The sequence below is a fragment of the Corvus moneduloides genome, chromosome 1, assembly GCF_009650955.1.
Source record: "Corvus moneduloides isolate bCorMon1 chromosome 1, bCorMon1.pri, whole genome shotgun sequence".
NCBI lineage: Eukaryota > Metazoa > Chordata > Aves > Passeriformes > Corvidae > Corvus > Corvus moneduloides.
The window spans coordinates 156,228,356-156,244,593 of record NC_045476.1 but is presented as its reverse complement, the minus strand read 5'-3'; the positions used below and the strand labels follow the sequence as shown (position 1 = coordinate 156,244,593).

The window sequence follows — 16,238 nt, the reverse complement described above, 5'->3', positions numbered from 1 at the left end:
GCTAGGCCTCAGGGCAATACTTTGCAACCTTGTTTGCCAGAGAAGGATGCTTTCTGTCTGGGAAGCCGGGAAGACTGTGCTGGAGCAGAGCAGACCCCGGGCATGCAATTACCCAGGCAGCAGCAACAATATGTTAATTCACTGGATCACTCTGAAATGAAGCACAGTGCAAGTCCCTGGAAAAAGTGAAAAGGAGCCTGTTAAGGAAACTGTGTGAAGGCCTTGTGCACAGCAGCCCCTTGGAGTCCAGACAAGGACAGACTTTGCACAGACATCATTTTTAGACCTGAACTGGCAGCCAGCATGCCTGCTCTTCCCACCGCAGAGCATCCAACGGGAGTGAGGGGAACCACGCTCAAGGCTGACAGGGGACATCGGGCAACATCCTTATTTTTAAGAGCTGCAGACACATGGATTAGCCCCTGCAAGGGGCATCTGTGCAGCACTCACCCTGGGCAGATCACAGTCATAATGCTACACACCCTCTGTCAGTGTCCAGAGATTCCTCATACTTTCAGGACAACAAACAACAAAGCCAACATAGCAAGGAGAGAGGAAGACTGAAATGGACCTTTGGTGAATTTGCTGTGAGAAGTCAATGCCCTCAGAAGGTCAGCACTGACTGACTACCTCCTGGTGCATCATCCTTCTCCTGCTGACTAACTCCTCTAACACCCAGACAGAAACTATGGCCTTGTGATGGCATCATGACAGAAGTAGTCTTGCACTCCTAAATCAGAAGGGATGCCTTGCTGCAGGCAGGAAAACTGGCCTCCCTCCTAGGGAAAACGGACAGAGGAAGAGTCACAAAGATCTCTACTACCTCCCTATGTTGGACTGACTGCCCACCTGCACACTATGAATGCAGCTTCCAAATATCACAAACCTTCTTGATAAGCAAGCAATGATTTCATCAAAGGCAAGAGCAGCTTTAAACCTGCATAGCCTCTTGTAGAGAACTTTCTGTTGTAATCCATACATAGATTAAACTCACCAAGTGGAAGACTTGCACACCAAAGCTCTTTCTACATAAGGCTGTTGACCACTGAGCTGATATATTGAGGTCAAAGGCTCATCTGTGCCAACACACTTCTTCAGGAATGCAAGTGTGGCTTTCATGCAAAAATACAGCTGTTACCCTGAGGAGCAGGGGCAACCAGTTTAATGCCAAGAAGTTTAAATTCAGTTCTTACATTGCACCAAAACTCCTGGGTTCCTGCACAAACGGGATTAGCAGCAGCAAATATCCAGAGAAAGTCTTCTGCTAGCTTCTGCTATGCACTGGCTTTTTTGGAGACAGTTTCTTAAGTGTAAGACTAAGAGAAATCTTGTTTAAAAATGCACCTGTTTTGCATGGATTGAGTTTTGCTCTCCAAGGAGATGGGGAAAGTAAAACACAAAACTAAGCTGCAAAGACAACAGTGCCTAGCCATGAGGCCTGGCCTTTGCAGAACTCCTGATGGCTGTCACTAAATGGGAGCACTTTGCTGCCAGATGACGTGTCCCAGACAAGGTGAATTTCCTGAAAAGCACTGACAACACGCGGTTAAAAGCTTGGTTCAGACAAGCAGCGAAACACGTCTGTTTTCTAAGCTGAAGGTTTTTGAGCTGAATATTCAACACTTTCCATGTTTGCTCTCTCACAGGTTATCTGGGCTGCACAATCAGCAAAACTGCAAAAACACTTGCTGGGGCTCAGCTACCAGGCAGTCTGTAATGGAGCTGTTCTGGAAGAAAACAGAAGTGTTATTGTGCTCGCGGCTGTCCCAATACAATTAGTCATATGTGATGGTGAGATACGCGTCCTCACAGAGCTCTTACTGCCTTGTCAACAGATGAAGTCAAAATGAAAACATCCTAACCATCAACAACTAACCTGAAAGCTGAACCATGAACCCTGAAAGCAGCCTCAATGTTACAAAGAGATTTCTTCCCTGCAGAAGAAGACAGCTGGAATCCTTCCACCTGTCCTCCTTTTCTTCTTCTCATATAATTTCTTGACACTGCTCAATGGAATAACGTTTTTTTCTTTCATCTCTCCACTCAAGCAAACCTTCTCTCCTCCAGCTGAGTGATGCTGTAGGGCCAGAAGAAACCACACTTGAGGGAAGAAGAATAAAAGGCCAGAGCTTGGGTGGTGAGAAACAACATCCCAGTTATCTTCTCTGCGTTACCTCAGACAACTTCCCCAATGCTGCTTTGTCTCATTTCCCCACTGAAATAGCAAGTTCTCCACCATACTGGGTGACTATCTGGCCTGGTGTTACCAATCTGGGGTTAATACTGACAAAATCAGAGGAGGCTGATGGTGTGCCTAAGCTTCCCTTACACGTCAGCATCTCATTCGGTCACACAGCGATATTCAGCACAACCCAGACCATGGCTTCATGCAGCATTTCTCTACTTGTACACTTCACAAACATCTCTGTTGGTGTCTTTTAGCTCCAAAGGTCTTGGCAAACATTCCCTATCACAAGAGCACCACTTCCATGGTGGAAGCTTAGGAAATCCACTTTCTCTCTTCACCACTTGACAGACATGATTTGACAGGACATATTTTTGCATCTAAACTAACGAGAGATGGAGAGGACTGTCAAACGAATGGGTGGAGTTCGGCTCATGGCTGGTACCAGGAGTAGAACATCAGAATGCCACTCAGTTGTTGGGACTTCTCTAGCTGGAACGTTACCTGTCCAGGAGGCACCACACTGATCTCAAAAGGATCCTGTGGTCACTGAAAGAAGGACCCTGGATCTATGCATGCATTGCACGATGGCAGACCTGGGAGCAGACACCCAGCAGTTCCTCTTGATAACCATTATGGAATTCATTTGGAAAGAAAATTCTTTTTCAGAAGCCTCTTCCCCAGCACTTACAAATCTTTCAAGATGCAATTTGCACTGCCAGGGCTCACAGCAAAGTACAAGGGGAAGCATGCTCTGCTCCATGCTGAGGGTGGCCAGCAAGACAATGAGCTGCTCAGTGGCTCCACATCCATGTCAGAGCTCGTAACGGAAAACAAATCTTCCAGATTTGGGTGACTCCCAGGCCAAGTCTCAACCAAACCCACACATCTGCGCTCAAGCCAAAGAGCAGACACACAGCAAGACTGAAGAGCAATTGCTGTAGGTTGCCATGGCAGTGTGCATGGGTGATTTTATCACCCTTATCAGCTGCCACAGCACTTACGTTCCATTATCAGAGAACACTGGTATTTTTTTAAGGGTGAAATAGGTGGCAGAAGCAGAAAATCAGTGTCAGCCAGAAGACAGAAGTCAGCACACAAAGCAGGAGCCCTTGCTTTGAACGAACTGCCTCCCAAGGGCACACGGACATTTACCCAGCCCCGGGCTTGTGCTGGAGATGACGGGTGATGCTGGGCTGCCCAGCAGCCCCCAGCCCAATGAGCTCTGCCCTGCACAGAGGGATGCACAGCCCTCCAGGGAGCACAGCAACAGCAAGCGGAGGGTACTCGCCTGTGCTCTCCACGGAGCCGAGGGAAGTAGGTCAATCCTTCTGCTTTGCTGAGCCTTTTGGCAGGTCGGCGCTGTGCTGCCGTTGCCACTCGCAGCTCGTCACTTGCGCCGCGTGACAGCCACGTCGTTCAGAAGTTAACGAATTCAATACATCTAATTAAATCAACCTTGGCATCCATTCAAAACCCATCTCGTGGCTTTTTTTTCTTCCTGCCTTTTTATTCCCTGCGTTTGTGATAAAGAGACCCAGCGAGGAGAGATGCAAGAGAAGGTTGCCAGGGGGTGAGCCAGTTTTTATCTCTTTATCTCAGTTTTTTATCTCTTCTTTATCTCAGTTTTTATTTCCCTGCTGCTCTCCTATCATAGAATCATTAAGGTTGAAAAATATCTCCAAGATCATCAAGTTGTTGCAGAGATGCTTTGTTTTCCTCAAGGGAATTAAACAAATCCACATGGCATTACTCCTTATGCCTCTTTCTTCCTCCTGTGCCCTAGACAAAATGACCTTTTCCATCTCCTTGCAGACTTTGCAAACAGAGTCCAACACACCCTGGCAATCCCTTGGCTGCTGACACTCACCACACTGAACATGGACTTGGCAAGCAAGCCAAGGTGGCATGGCTGGCAAAGGGAGGGCACATCAAAGTGTGACCTGCAGCCTCTGGGCTGGGCTGGACACTCTGCAAGGAGGGAGCACATCTTCCACCACCAGATTGAGCAAAGCCAGAAAGCAGAAGGGAGACCCCTGGAAGAGGCTCATGCCAGACAGGGTCTCCTCTGGCTGCTCTCCCATGCAGCTCCCAACTTACACCATATGCCAGCACTGCTTGATGGATGTGGTCGTGAACATGGGATCACACTGGAGAAGCCATCCAAGACGGGCTAGTGGATGGCCACAGAGCTCTAGAAAAAGACCGCAAGATGAGGGGCTGCCATTTCCACCACATCCTCGGTGACACTGGGACACACTGGAGCGCTGCCCACATCTGCCCTCTTTCACAGACTGACATGGACACTGGGATCACCCTGTCCAATCTCCCATGTCTCTTCACTATAGCAGATCCTTCCTCTTCCACCAGATCTTCTGCCATGTCCTCCCTGCCCTGTGACCGCCACCCGAAGTCAGGATGATGACACAATCCGCTGCCTTTCTGTGCCATGACTCACAGATGCCAACAAAACTGCCATTCCCAGTTGCAGGAGTTTAATTAAAGGCATTTGGATCATCCCAGAAGAACACTCTTCTGGCCTGGATCCTAGGAGAAAGTTTATTGTTTTTCCATTTCTTCATGTTTTCTATAGCCTTGCTCAACTGGGGAATCAGGACTAGGGAATATGCCAGGTGCTACCAGACCAAGGCTATGCTGTTTCTTTCAACCAAGCATTGTTTCCTACTTAGATTGATATGAAAGATCTCTCTGCCAAAGAGGGAAGTGTTTTGTATCTGTATGATGGCATTACACACAGAAATTCACCTGCAGTCTGTTCCCTGCTATCACCTCAAAGCCGTTCTTGGCCCACCTGCTCAAAATGCAGCTGTTTACCTTCCATGTCTGCACTATTTCCTCTCCTTTAATCCACTCTCCATCAAAATAGCTCCTAAAATACAACAATTCTGGGTAGCTCTTCCTCCAGTCTTCTGAAATGACACCATGCTGTGGTGTTGCTTTGCTGCCCAGGAGAAGTCAGTGCACTGGAAAAGCTCTGGCTCCCAGCACTGCAGCTGCTGCAGATGGGTGTCGTTCTCCTGGCAAGAAAGGACATTTCATGCAAAACCTACTGCTCATCCCTTCCTCAGGACTATGAAAATAGTCTTAAAAGCGCTTTGTACTCCTCTGGTATGTACCAGAAGAGTACAAAATATTCCTTTGCCCCCTGGTAGAGGATGTTACACGAGTCTCTTCGTGAGCGCAGGAAGTTGTTTCTCTGCAAGAAAGCTGCCCCTCCTCACACAGGAAAGATGATGTGCAATGCTCTGCCAGGCTCAGGATCAACAGTGCCCTCTGACCCCTTCCTTGCCTTTTGCATGTCAGCCATGCACATGCCAGGCTGTGCACAAGCAGAGGAGTACTCCTGGGTTGGAGGAAAGTAATGGGAGTAGGGGATACAAATTCAGGGCAATTATCCTGGCTGCTGTGAAACAGCACATCTTCCCCAACAGCACTGCTGTCTGTGAGAGTCTCTCCCATGTGCTGACTACTTGCTCTGTGAAAAACACATTTACATTTCTGTTTACATTTCCTTCAAACTTGTGGAGGGCTGTGAGCCCTTGGCACAAAAACCCTCTGCACTCCCTTGAAGGAGAGAGGCCTGAGGGCAAAAAGAACCTCCCAGAGATAAGCAACCTTCCTCGGGTCATGGTGATAAAGTGAACCACCCCCAGCATGCCTTGTTTCTATATGGTAATAGCCTGTACCCAGCTGGGTAATTGGTTTCTACCCCACCCCCTGCCTTTCCCATAAAAAGCCCCTGTTTCTGCCCTGAGGAGGGAGCCTTTGTCCCTGGCCTTCCATTCACAGGGGCTTCTGGACAATTAAAGCTACCTCTGTTAATGCCAAATGAGGCTCCTGTCTCTCTGTCCCCGAGTTCTCCTTGGGTGATTTCACAAAGAGCTGATTCACAAGGGCTGGAATCACTCGTAGCTGAGAAATTGCTACACTTGTTGAAATCACCTGCTGCCCAGGGAGGCCTGCCACTGCCCCTGGAAGAGCTGTTCTTTGCAGGATGCTCTCTGTATGAAGGTCCTGGCACACCAGTGCTGACCAGCATCGGACCCCCTGCGATACAAACTGATCAGATTTGAGCAGGGCAGTTACATGACCCCATACAACAGAAGCCTTCCTAGCCATGCCGGTGGCACTGGGTGCTGCATGAATGCAGAGGAAGAGGCAGGCTTGGAGGAGATGCAGGTGACCCCAAGAGAAGCCAGGAAGAGCAAAAGCCAACAGAGTTTCAAGCAGTGGTCCCTCATGGTGCCCAATTAACCAGCAACTCTCCTTTGCAGAGCAAAAGTTAGTGAGAGATTCTGGTGGGTTCAAGAAGGGTGGGTGACGGGAGCTGCTCTGACTTTCAAACACAGAAAGAAATGGGGTAACCACTAAGTGCAGAGCAAACACCACTGTCTGTGGGGTTCTGGGCTCTTCACAGTGGATTTTGCAACTGGCTTTCTTCAAAGGATGAAGAAGTGTAAGCAAGACTCATCTCTGTGTTTCACATTACTGTTCCAATCAGGAATGATACAGTTTACAATGATGTGGTTTGGACTGCTGAAACACATCAGGTTCTAACCTCTACAACACAGACCTAGGAGCTGCTGGAGCAGAGACAGGAGAGCAGTGATTTGCACTTCCACAGTGAGAAAGAAACCAGAAGCTGCCTTTGACACTCATACACATACAGCATGTTAGTGAGTGCAAGTGGAACGGTGTCCTTAGAGGAAGAGCCATCAGCTCAGCATCATCTTTGCACTCTATTTTTTATGTTTTCTCTTGAATAACCTTCTGATGCAAGAAGTCCAAAAAGATAAACTAATTCTAATGCATTTGGCTTTTTACAACATTTAGGTACATGAGGGACCAAATGGTAGGACAGGTGAACAACCCACATGCCCTTGGAACAAACAGCATCAGCTAGGGAGCTTTGCCATCCCTTCAGCAGCAATTTCTCTTTCTTGCATCTTCCTCTCTCCCAGTCCTAAATGGTGGGTCCCAGGAAAATTACTGGCAGGGATAGGAGAAAAAATTCCAGAGGACCAGTGTTACCAGTGTTTTCAAATCCTGTGCACTCTTCTATGTCTTCCAGGTAACACAAAGCAACTAATATCAGCCTGCTTCAGGGCTGGCCTGGGTCACACCACAGCTGCTTCCAACCCCAACTCAGCCAGGACCAGCCTGCATAGACTCCCCAAAGAGGATCCTCATCACCCCCCTGAGCCCAGCCTAGCCAAGGTCTACAAAGCACTGGGACAAGCGAGCAGCACAGGGCAGTGCGAGTGATTCAGCCAGCCCAAGGCAGAAGGCTGAGACATTTCACACCAATGCTGCCAATGTCTCCACTGCTGGCAGGAACACTGTGGGGCCACGACAGGAAATTGGGTCTTAATCACCATCTCACTTTTCATTCCCCACTTCAGTTCTGCTATTTTAGCAGCTGCTGCGAGCTGGCTCCACACTTTCAGATGAGCAGCCGTTGGGGCACAGAGTTTAGCTTGAGTGTTTTCAGGCTGCAACTCCAAATGCAAAGAGAAAAATGAAGCTGGGGGAGGCTCAGGGTAGTGATCTGGCAGCAATCAAAGCTTTAAGACACAACCAAACAAGCACCAGTCTCTTGCACAGGCTGACACTACCTGGGACAGGCAGCCAGGCTGGTGAAGCCATATGGGCAGGACACTGGTATTGTGCAGACCTACTGACTGGGCTTGCTGCCCACTTAGGACAGCTGCGAGACATGGTCCAATGCAGATGTATCTCCAGGTGCTTCCCCTCCTCCTTGTTCATGGTACATCTAAAGACCTGCTGCAGTAGCAGAGCCCGCTGTAGCAGCTCCCTGCTCAAGCTCTGCAGCAGCCAGGGAGAACCCCCCTTGCAGGGAGGGAAATCTGCTGCCACTGTAACCAGAGCAGATGGCAGAGCCAGCCACGTACACCTGCACCAGGGATCATCTAAAAGGGAGAGGGTGTACTGGGACCTGGAAAGAGACATGGCTAGAGCTCACTGGCACAACCATCCACGTGCACCAGCACAAGAATGCGCACCAAATGCCCATCAGCCCATGCTCCCCATGCTCACATGGCCTTTGGACCTCCAGAAGGCAAGTGTTAAAATTGTGAAATCCTTGAGCCAAGACAGAAAGCAACCTTTGCCACAAAACTAATTAAATCTTCGGGAAAAAGGGAAAAGTGACCGTATTTACTGTCCACATACTGCCTCAAACAACAGTATTCCTGAAAAGGTCTCACACTCCTCTTGTGCCATGCCCTGAAGTCCTACCTTTGCCTCCCCATCACATCCATGGGTCACAGCTGCGGTGGGTGCACAGACTGCGGGTAACTCAGCCACTGGCAAATTGCAAATGACCTACACAGAGTTTTCCCTTCTCCAAGCTGGCCTTGATCTGACCACCATCTTCTTCAGAAGTGGATGGAAATTCAGTCTTGCTGCAAGAAGGGGTCACTAAACTTGCTTTAACACCCCCCCCCCCAACAGCCCAGCAAAGCTTGGGGCACGAGCATTGCTAGAGCAGGTGTAGGATTCATCTCACCCACCCTAGAGCCATCTGAAGTATCGTATCGAGTCAAAGTGAGCTGGCTGGGGCACGCCACATCTCATCAGAGAAAGGTGTTTGCAGTGTTGGCATCTGCATCCAAACAAGTTGGCACGGGGTGTTTCTGCAGGCGATGAAGAATCTGCCACACAGCCAAGGAAGATGAAGGTGCAATTCATCCCATTCATCAGATCCATCACACCTTAAACCGCATGGACAATGTTGACTAGATCTCCCCTGGCTGCAGCATAAACCAGAAGCTGCACTGCTGACCTACATGGGGAGGGTGCCATGAGATGGCTCCCACCTTGCCAACCAGTCCAGCGTAAAAAAGCAGACACTTCCAGAGGGCAAAACTGCTCTCAAAGCCTAGCTTCAGCACCTGACATGTCACTGCCTCCACCTCAGTGCACTCCCAGCCTTCGATCCTCCACCCCTCCAGTTAAGGGGAGGCCGAATAGATATGCCACATTTCAGCTTCCCATCTGGTGCTCCAGTTCTCCCAGTAAGCAAAGATGGGTTTGTGCTCATACAGAGCAAGGGATAAGGTACAGGTACGGCACGCAAAGCCCATGCTTAGCCCTGCCTCTGTGGGTAGCAGCTTTTGGCAAGCGGGCAGGTTGGGAACTAGGAGCAGCAACATCTCAAACAGCTCCACAGGGATCCATTTCACATGAGGATGGTTATCAGAGCATGCAGATGAGTAGTACCTTCAGCACAGCTGTATTAACACAACTCAGTAGAACTCCCTGAGACTCCAAGACAGAAAATGCCACATGGGCAGCTAATTTCCACCTAATAGCACATTTTCCTCTAGCAGAAGTTATAGACTGCAAGTGCTTCATGAGCCATTTGCATGAACATTTGTAGGCACTAGTGAGGAACTCAGAAACTTAATTATCGCTTTTAAAATGACCTGTGTGACTTAAAAACCTATTTGGACTTCAGGTGCCCTGGGATCTGTAATCCCTGATCTAGTTGCTCAACTGGCACAATCTTGAAGTTACCATACACGCCACTCACATTGCTCTAAATTGTTCTACCTACTCACCAAACCCGCAAACATGCCCCCAAATCCACCATCCCAAACTGACAGAGAAGCAAAACCCCAACGACGACTTCCTTATCCTTGTCCACTACCTGCCTGAGCTTCCCAAATGATGGCAATAGTACAAATCCCCTCTACTGGGGTCAGCAAACTTTCAGCATGAACACATGCCCAAGCATCTTTAGACACAAATATAGATATATATATATATTATATATATATATATATATATTTAGGGAAGTTATTATGCTTCTCGGAAACTTTTTGCAATACTCTTACCAAGGCTCAGCAGCAGTTTTTAGAGCCCGGTGGCAGTTCACAGCTTGAACCAAAAGACACATCAGGCGCAAACCCTCTTACTAATAATGGCCTGCAGGGCTGGAAAGCCCCTGTGCCTCTCTCAGCCCCAGGCTGCAGTGAGGTGACATGCCTGGGTGCTCAATTTGAATATGTATAGCTGAGACCACCACGGGAAAGCACAGATCCTGCCTCTGAGCTGCCATCCTGACCCCAGTGATGCAAGGTGAGTGAGGCAGGGCCTTGTGTTCTCATTTCTCTACCCCAAAAATATTTCCACCAAGTGATGGTTAAGAGCATTTGTCAGAGTTTTGGGGCTTTTTTAGGCATGTCAATGCAGAAGGATATGCCCCAAGTGGTAAAATTCCTGATACCCCGACCCTGGCAGTCACTGGCTGATGCTACATAATCCCCCAAAGCCAAACGCCCACCCTTTCTACCAAGAGCAACACCAGATTATCACTCAGAAAAATTTAGTCCTGAGATTGTTTCACAGCATGTGAATATCTGATGCAGAGCCTAAAGGGAGGAGGCCTTAAAGGCATTTTCTACTCTATAAGGCAGGGACCTAATTGAGACTACGTTACAAGCCCTCATGCAGGGGTTTCTGCTGGAGCCAGATGCAGTATGTGTTTTTTTACACATGAGCAGGACACAGTTCTTTATTCCAAAGTGCCACAACAGCCTGAAGAACAGAAGCTCCGATGAATGTAGCAAAGTATCAAAATCATAGAACCACAGAATGGTTTGGGTTGTAAGGGACCTTCAAGGATCATCTAGTCCAACCCCCCTCTGCCATGGGCAGGGACAGCTCTCACTAGATCAGGTTGCTGAGAGCTCTGTCCAGCCTAACCTTGAACACTTCCAGGGATGGGGCATCCACAATTTCTCTGGGTAACCAGCTCTAGTGTCACACCATCCTCACAGTAAATGCACAGACCCAAATCATGCCCCTGGGACACAGCACAGGTCCTCAAGCCAGATTTTTTTGTCCTGGGCTCTGGCTCATGTTTGCTGAGAACTCAGGTGCAGCACCTGACACGCCTCCACTGCCCCACTGGAAAGTCCTGCCCCAAGCTGCTGCTCATGAAAGGGACACACTGCTCAAGCCACAGCTGCTCAGCCATGGCCCAGCACCTTCATGGAAACCAAACATCCTCAGCAGTTTAAGCCATGGCATGAACCACAGGTGATGCCCAAGAGCGTGGTACAGGCCCCAGCCACCCCCAGTGACATCCCCAGTGACACCACCCACACACACTGACATCACTGGCATGGCCCTCGCTGCAACACTCCCTTGCAAAATTTCTCCTTTTAACACCAAATTTCCCTCACTGCTGTATGGCCCTTTGCACCCGTCCAAGGTAAATCCACCTCAGTCGCCTGCCACCCCATGTGGGTTAACACCTCCCCAGCAGCTCCTGCCATCCTGTACATACCCTCTACCTTCACAGCTCAGCTCCTTTTGCATCTCCCCCAAGGGCAGGTTCCTTTCTCTTGATCATCACTTCTTAAATCTCATCATCTATTGCTCACACAGCCTTGAGCCCAGTGGTTTTGGAAGCAGAGGAAGGTTCAGACACATGCTCTCAGGTACCCTGCAAATTTGTCCCTGAATGTAGTGATTCCAGGGCCTCACATAGAACTGGGCACACTGGGTACAACTCTCACTTGCCATGCAGTCAACATTTTTTTTTTTTTTTGCACTTTATTGAGGCCAGTATTTTGCCCTTAATGACTTGAAAGTAACATGCCTTACCTGTTTCTGCACCTTCCGGTTTGTTCTCCTGAAGAAGGGGTATAATGGCTCTGAAAAAAAACAAACAAAACAAAAAACCCCAAAGAATCGAGGAAAGCCACTAATGGCATCTATTAAAAAGACAAATATTGCATGTCCTGGAGAACAGCTATAAAGCTGCAGCTTTTCAACAATAGCTTTCACTTCAAGGTGACATGAGCTGCCCCATACCCTGTACCCCACTGAGGGAAGCAAAACATCCCCTGTGAACCCTTCAGATGGACAAACCAAGGAGAAAAGGTGTCAGAGACCGAAAGCACGTTCATGAAAAAGCATGGGTGGTGAAATTAAGGTTCCTGGCTCTTGGTATCACACTACAGCTGTTATAAAACAGGATATCCATCTCAGCAGCACAGCTATCAATACTCCAGCATGAGTCATCTGCAATACTTATCTAATGGTGAGTAAGCTGCTCCTGTTGGTCATACTTTCCAGATAAATCTGTGAAGAAAACAAGAAGAAAAAAAACCTATCAGAAGATTTTATCAAAGAAATAAAATGTAGGGGATGGTATCTGGTCAGCAAGACAGCACCCAAAGTGGCAGAGGGACAGGTGGTTTGGGGGTCATTGGATGAGACATGCACACCAGGAGCTGCAAGACAAATATTAGGGCCCACATGGAGTGTGAGTGAAGTACCACCAAATCAACCATAGTATGACCCTTTCTGCTTGTGGATGCTTCAACCAACACCTATGGCACAGCACGACGCACCTTTTGGGACTGGGACTCAAATGTACAGATGTGTCAGTCTGGGGGGTTTGTGCTAATCCCTTCCTTGCTTGGCAGTGAGTGTTTGTCCAAGTAATGACACAGTGCTCAGGAAGAGTTGCTTGGGGTCAGTGTCTTTAACATCCCAAAGAGCTGTGAAACTGCAACCCAGCCACGCACTGGGTGCAAAACAATCTTGGACACGGGGGATGCTTCCTCACCTCCTCCAGTTTTGACCAAAGCACAACAACTAAGTTGCAAATAATTTAGTGGTGAAATTAATGACAGAAAAAGATAAAGACACCTTCTTTCAAATCTGTTTGATGAAAGCAACCCTGAATGACTGCACAGGCTCATTTGCACCCAGCCATATGCGACCTTTGTGTTTGCTGCCTGCCTGTCCCTTGGAGGATTCTGGTGAGCCACAGGAGCTGAGGCCAAGCCTTAGCGAACTTTCTCACAGAGAAATCGCTGCTGGGGAGGTGGAGGAAATACCCCAAGGGTCTCCCAAGAAGGTTGAGTCATTGCATGGGTGTCTCACAGAGATTTCAGAGGGGAGCTGGGGAGCGGGGGCTGTGAGGGGAGAAAACTCCAAATACCTCCCCAGCTTCACATGTCAGAAAATGAGAGAAAACCCCATGCATGAATCACCCTGTCATGGTATCTCAGAGCCACCAATGCGTTTCACACAGGCTGCCATGCAGGCTCCTGCCAGCATAGAGGAGTCCATTTTCTGTTCTCGCAGCCCAGCTGGGAGGCTTTGTGGGCAAGGGGATTCCAGGGTGGGCACAATGCTTCTGTCAGCTTGCCTGCAAGTGGGAAGAAGCACAAGGTCATGGCTGTGGGGACCAACACAGATCCACCAAACCCCAAGACCTCCACACCCAAGAGTGAAGCCTGAGATGGCTACTTCCGTCTCCTCCTACCTAGAAGGGACTGGAAAAAAGAGCTCTTGTCATGGCTAGCATTTCATAGAATCACAGAATGGTTTGGGTTGGAAGTTGACCTTTAAAGATCATCTTGTCCAAATCAACTGATGTGGGCAGGGACAGTTTCCAGGCATAGTAGACCAGGTTGCTCAAAGCCCCATCCAACCTGGTCTTGAACACTTCCAGGCATGGGGCATCTACAACTTCTGTGGGCAAACTGTTCCAGCATTTCACCACCCTCATCATAAAAAATTTCTTCCTCATGTCCAAACTAAACCTAGCCTCTTTCAGTTTAAAATCATTCCCTCTTGTCCTATCACTCCATGTCCTTGTCAAAAGTCTCTCTTCAGACCTCTTGTAGCCCCTTCAGGTGTTCTAAGGTCTCCCCAGAGCCTTCTCTTCTCCAGGCTGAACAACCTCAGCTCTCTCAGCCTTTCCTCACAGGTGAGATGCTCCAGCCCTCTGACCAGCCCCATGGCCTCCTCTGGACCTGCTAAAACAGGTCCATGTTCCTCTCATACTGGGGACCCACTGCTGGGCCAATTTCACACTGCATCCCCAGCACTGCTCAAGGTGACCTCTGTTTTCCTTACCTGCCCTGGGAACAAAGGCTTTTGTCAGACAAGTGCAGGAACTGACACAATCAAGAACAAGCTTGACTGTGTTTTTCCTCTGGGTTAAATTTTGTTCAAGTCAGTGGTGCATTGCTGCAGGACCAGGCACACCCAGGCACCACCAGCAGGGATGGGATGGAAACCAGTTTGAGAGAGCAAAGGCAGAGTGACCAGCCCCTCTGGAATGGACACACTCATACTGGATGAAAAGGGCCACATAACCACACCCTCACACAGTCATCCTCAGCACTTAACTGTATCAACCTTGGAATAAAAATGATTCCTTCATTGGAGCACAGGCTCTATATGAGGACAGCCATTTAGAAATAAAACCAGGCCAACTTATTCTGTCCTGAAACCTCAAGCTTATTTTCATTATATACATTTTACTTCTTTTTTTTTTCTTTTTTTAAAGGATTGAGAAGGGTCTCTCTGGGGCATGAACTCCATATGCATTAACCTCAGGCAAACACATGATCCTGCCCAGAAACAAACCAAACACCTTAATCCCAACACTCTTATTTAAAAGCTTCCCTGAAAACAAGAAACTTTCTTTTTATGTTCAGCCTAATTACCATCATGACAAGCGAGATCCATTTGCTCCTGAAGCACCAGAATCCTTCTGCCTCAGACGGTCATCTCCTCCCTGATACACCTGTACTGGGCTTGAACAAGCAACCTGCTGCTCCAGGCTTTTCCATCCCAGGTCTTCCTGTCCACCTCTTCCCATTTGAATTTATCTGAAGAACATGAGAACTGGACCCAGTCAGCACTCCTGGAAGGACAACTTGTCCTCTATGAAAGCCCCGTTTTTCTAGATTCTCCTTTGAAACCTTCCTACTAGAGTCTTTAATTTTGGGTTTGGGGCTTGGTTTGGTATTCTTTGTTTCAGTTATGCTCTGTGATCAAAATTGCCTTTAAAATGTCTAAACATGCATTTCATACAAAATTAGCATAGAGGGAAGAGGGGGAAAAAACTGTCATATGTTATTGCCAGGATGCAAATAAAGCACTGAGGAACTGAACTGGCCACAGATGTAATCTAGCCCTGTCAGTACTTTGCAGCACGTGTGATACAATATTAGACACAAATTAGGAGACTCCAGCAAATGAAAAGACCATTTTGCCAGCTTCATTTCTGGTGAAGAAAAAAAAAAATAGAGAGTTCTATTTGGTCTAATATAGCATTTAGCCTAGCCAGTTTTGCAGGAATAAAAAGAATAAAATCAATAATAACCTATGTAGCAACCTATCACAGTTCTGCACATTTCTATTGGGAAATAGACGTAGCTGTATTACAAGGATTACCCATCTGTATTACGATACAAAGGCAAACAAACGTACACTGCCAGCTTCGGACCAAGGCTTTGGAATTTACAGAAGCAAGGAAAAATCAACAGGGGCTTTGCCTGAATAAAGACCGCTGGTTTAAGCATACATGGCTTGTGCCAGTGTTCAGTGAACCAGCTTGGCTGGCATGTGTGTGTGCACAGTTAAAGATAACTATCTCGATATATTTATATCAAAGAGGGGGAGCGAAAAAAAACCTCGCATGCAAAACATGGTGACGTTCACACAGATCTTACAGATCTGGAGGCAATGAGCAGTGCTCTCACAAAGAGGTCATAGCGCTCGAGTTAATAACTCTCTGATGTGGGCATTTTCTGAAAGGGGAGCTCATTTGGCTGCCTCTACAACTGCTGTTGTACACAAAGTTGTTGCAAAAGTCACATAGCAAGCATGCAGTGAGGTGATGCAGCACTGCAGTCATCCAGTTACTCATTTTCTGCATGCTGGAGAACATTTTTGGGTTCCTAATTTTGGGCTTGGAAGTATGGAGATTGGATTCTTAAAAGAAAATGTGTGAAAAAGTCTGTTCCTCCTAACTGCTAATGTGTCTGTTTGCTTAGGTAGGACCCTTGTGCTGGTACTGGTGAAGCAGTTGTGTTTTTAATGGAGCAAAATTGCAGTCACTGGTAGAATTTAAGAGAACTGCAGCTTCCCATCATCTCCTCTGCAGTCATCTGCTGGATCTGCATCTGGTTCGGTAACTCAGCTCCATGCAGCTGCTCCAAGTGCACCTCCCAATCCCTACAGTAACTAC

At 48.0% G+C, this 16,238-nt stretch overlaps 1 long non-coding RNA gene across 1 annotated transcript in view; it reads right to left on the bottom strand.

Moving 5' to 3' along the window:
* Nucleotides 1-10,904: 10,904 nt before the first annotated feature.
* LOC116455409 overlaps nt 10,905-16,238 on the bottom strand; it is a 75,707-nt gene continuing 70,373 nt past the window's right edge. Inside the window, exon 4 of the long non-coding RNA XR_004244378.1 lies at nt 10,905-12,322. This is a non-coding gene — a long non-coding RNA (uncharacterized LOC116455409). The remainder of the gene's footprint in view (nt 12,323-16,238) is intronic.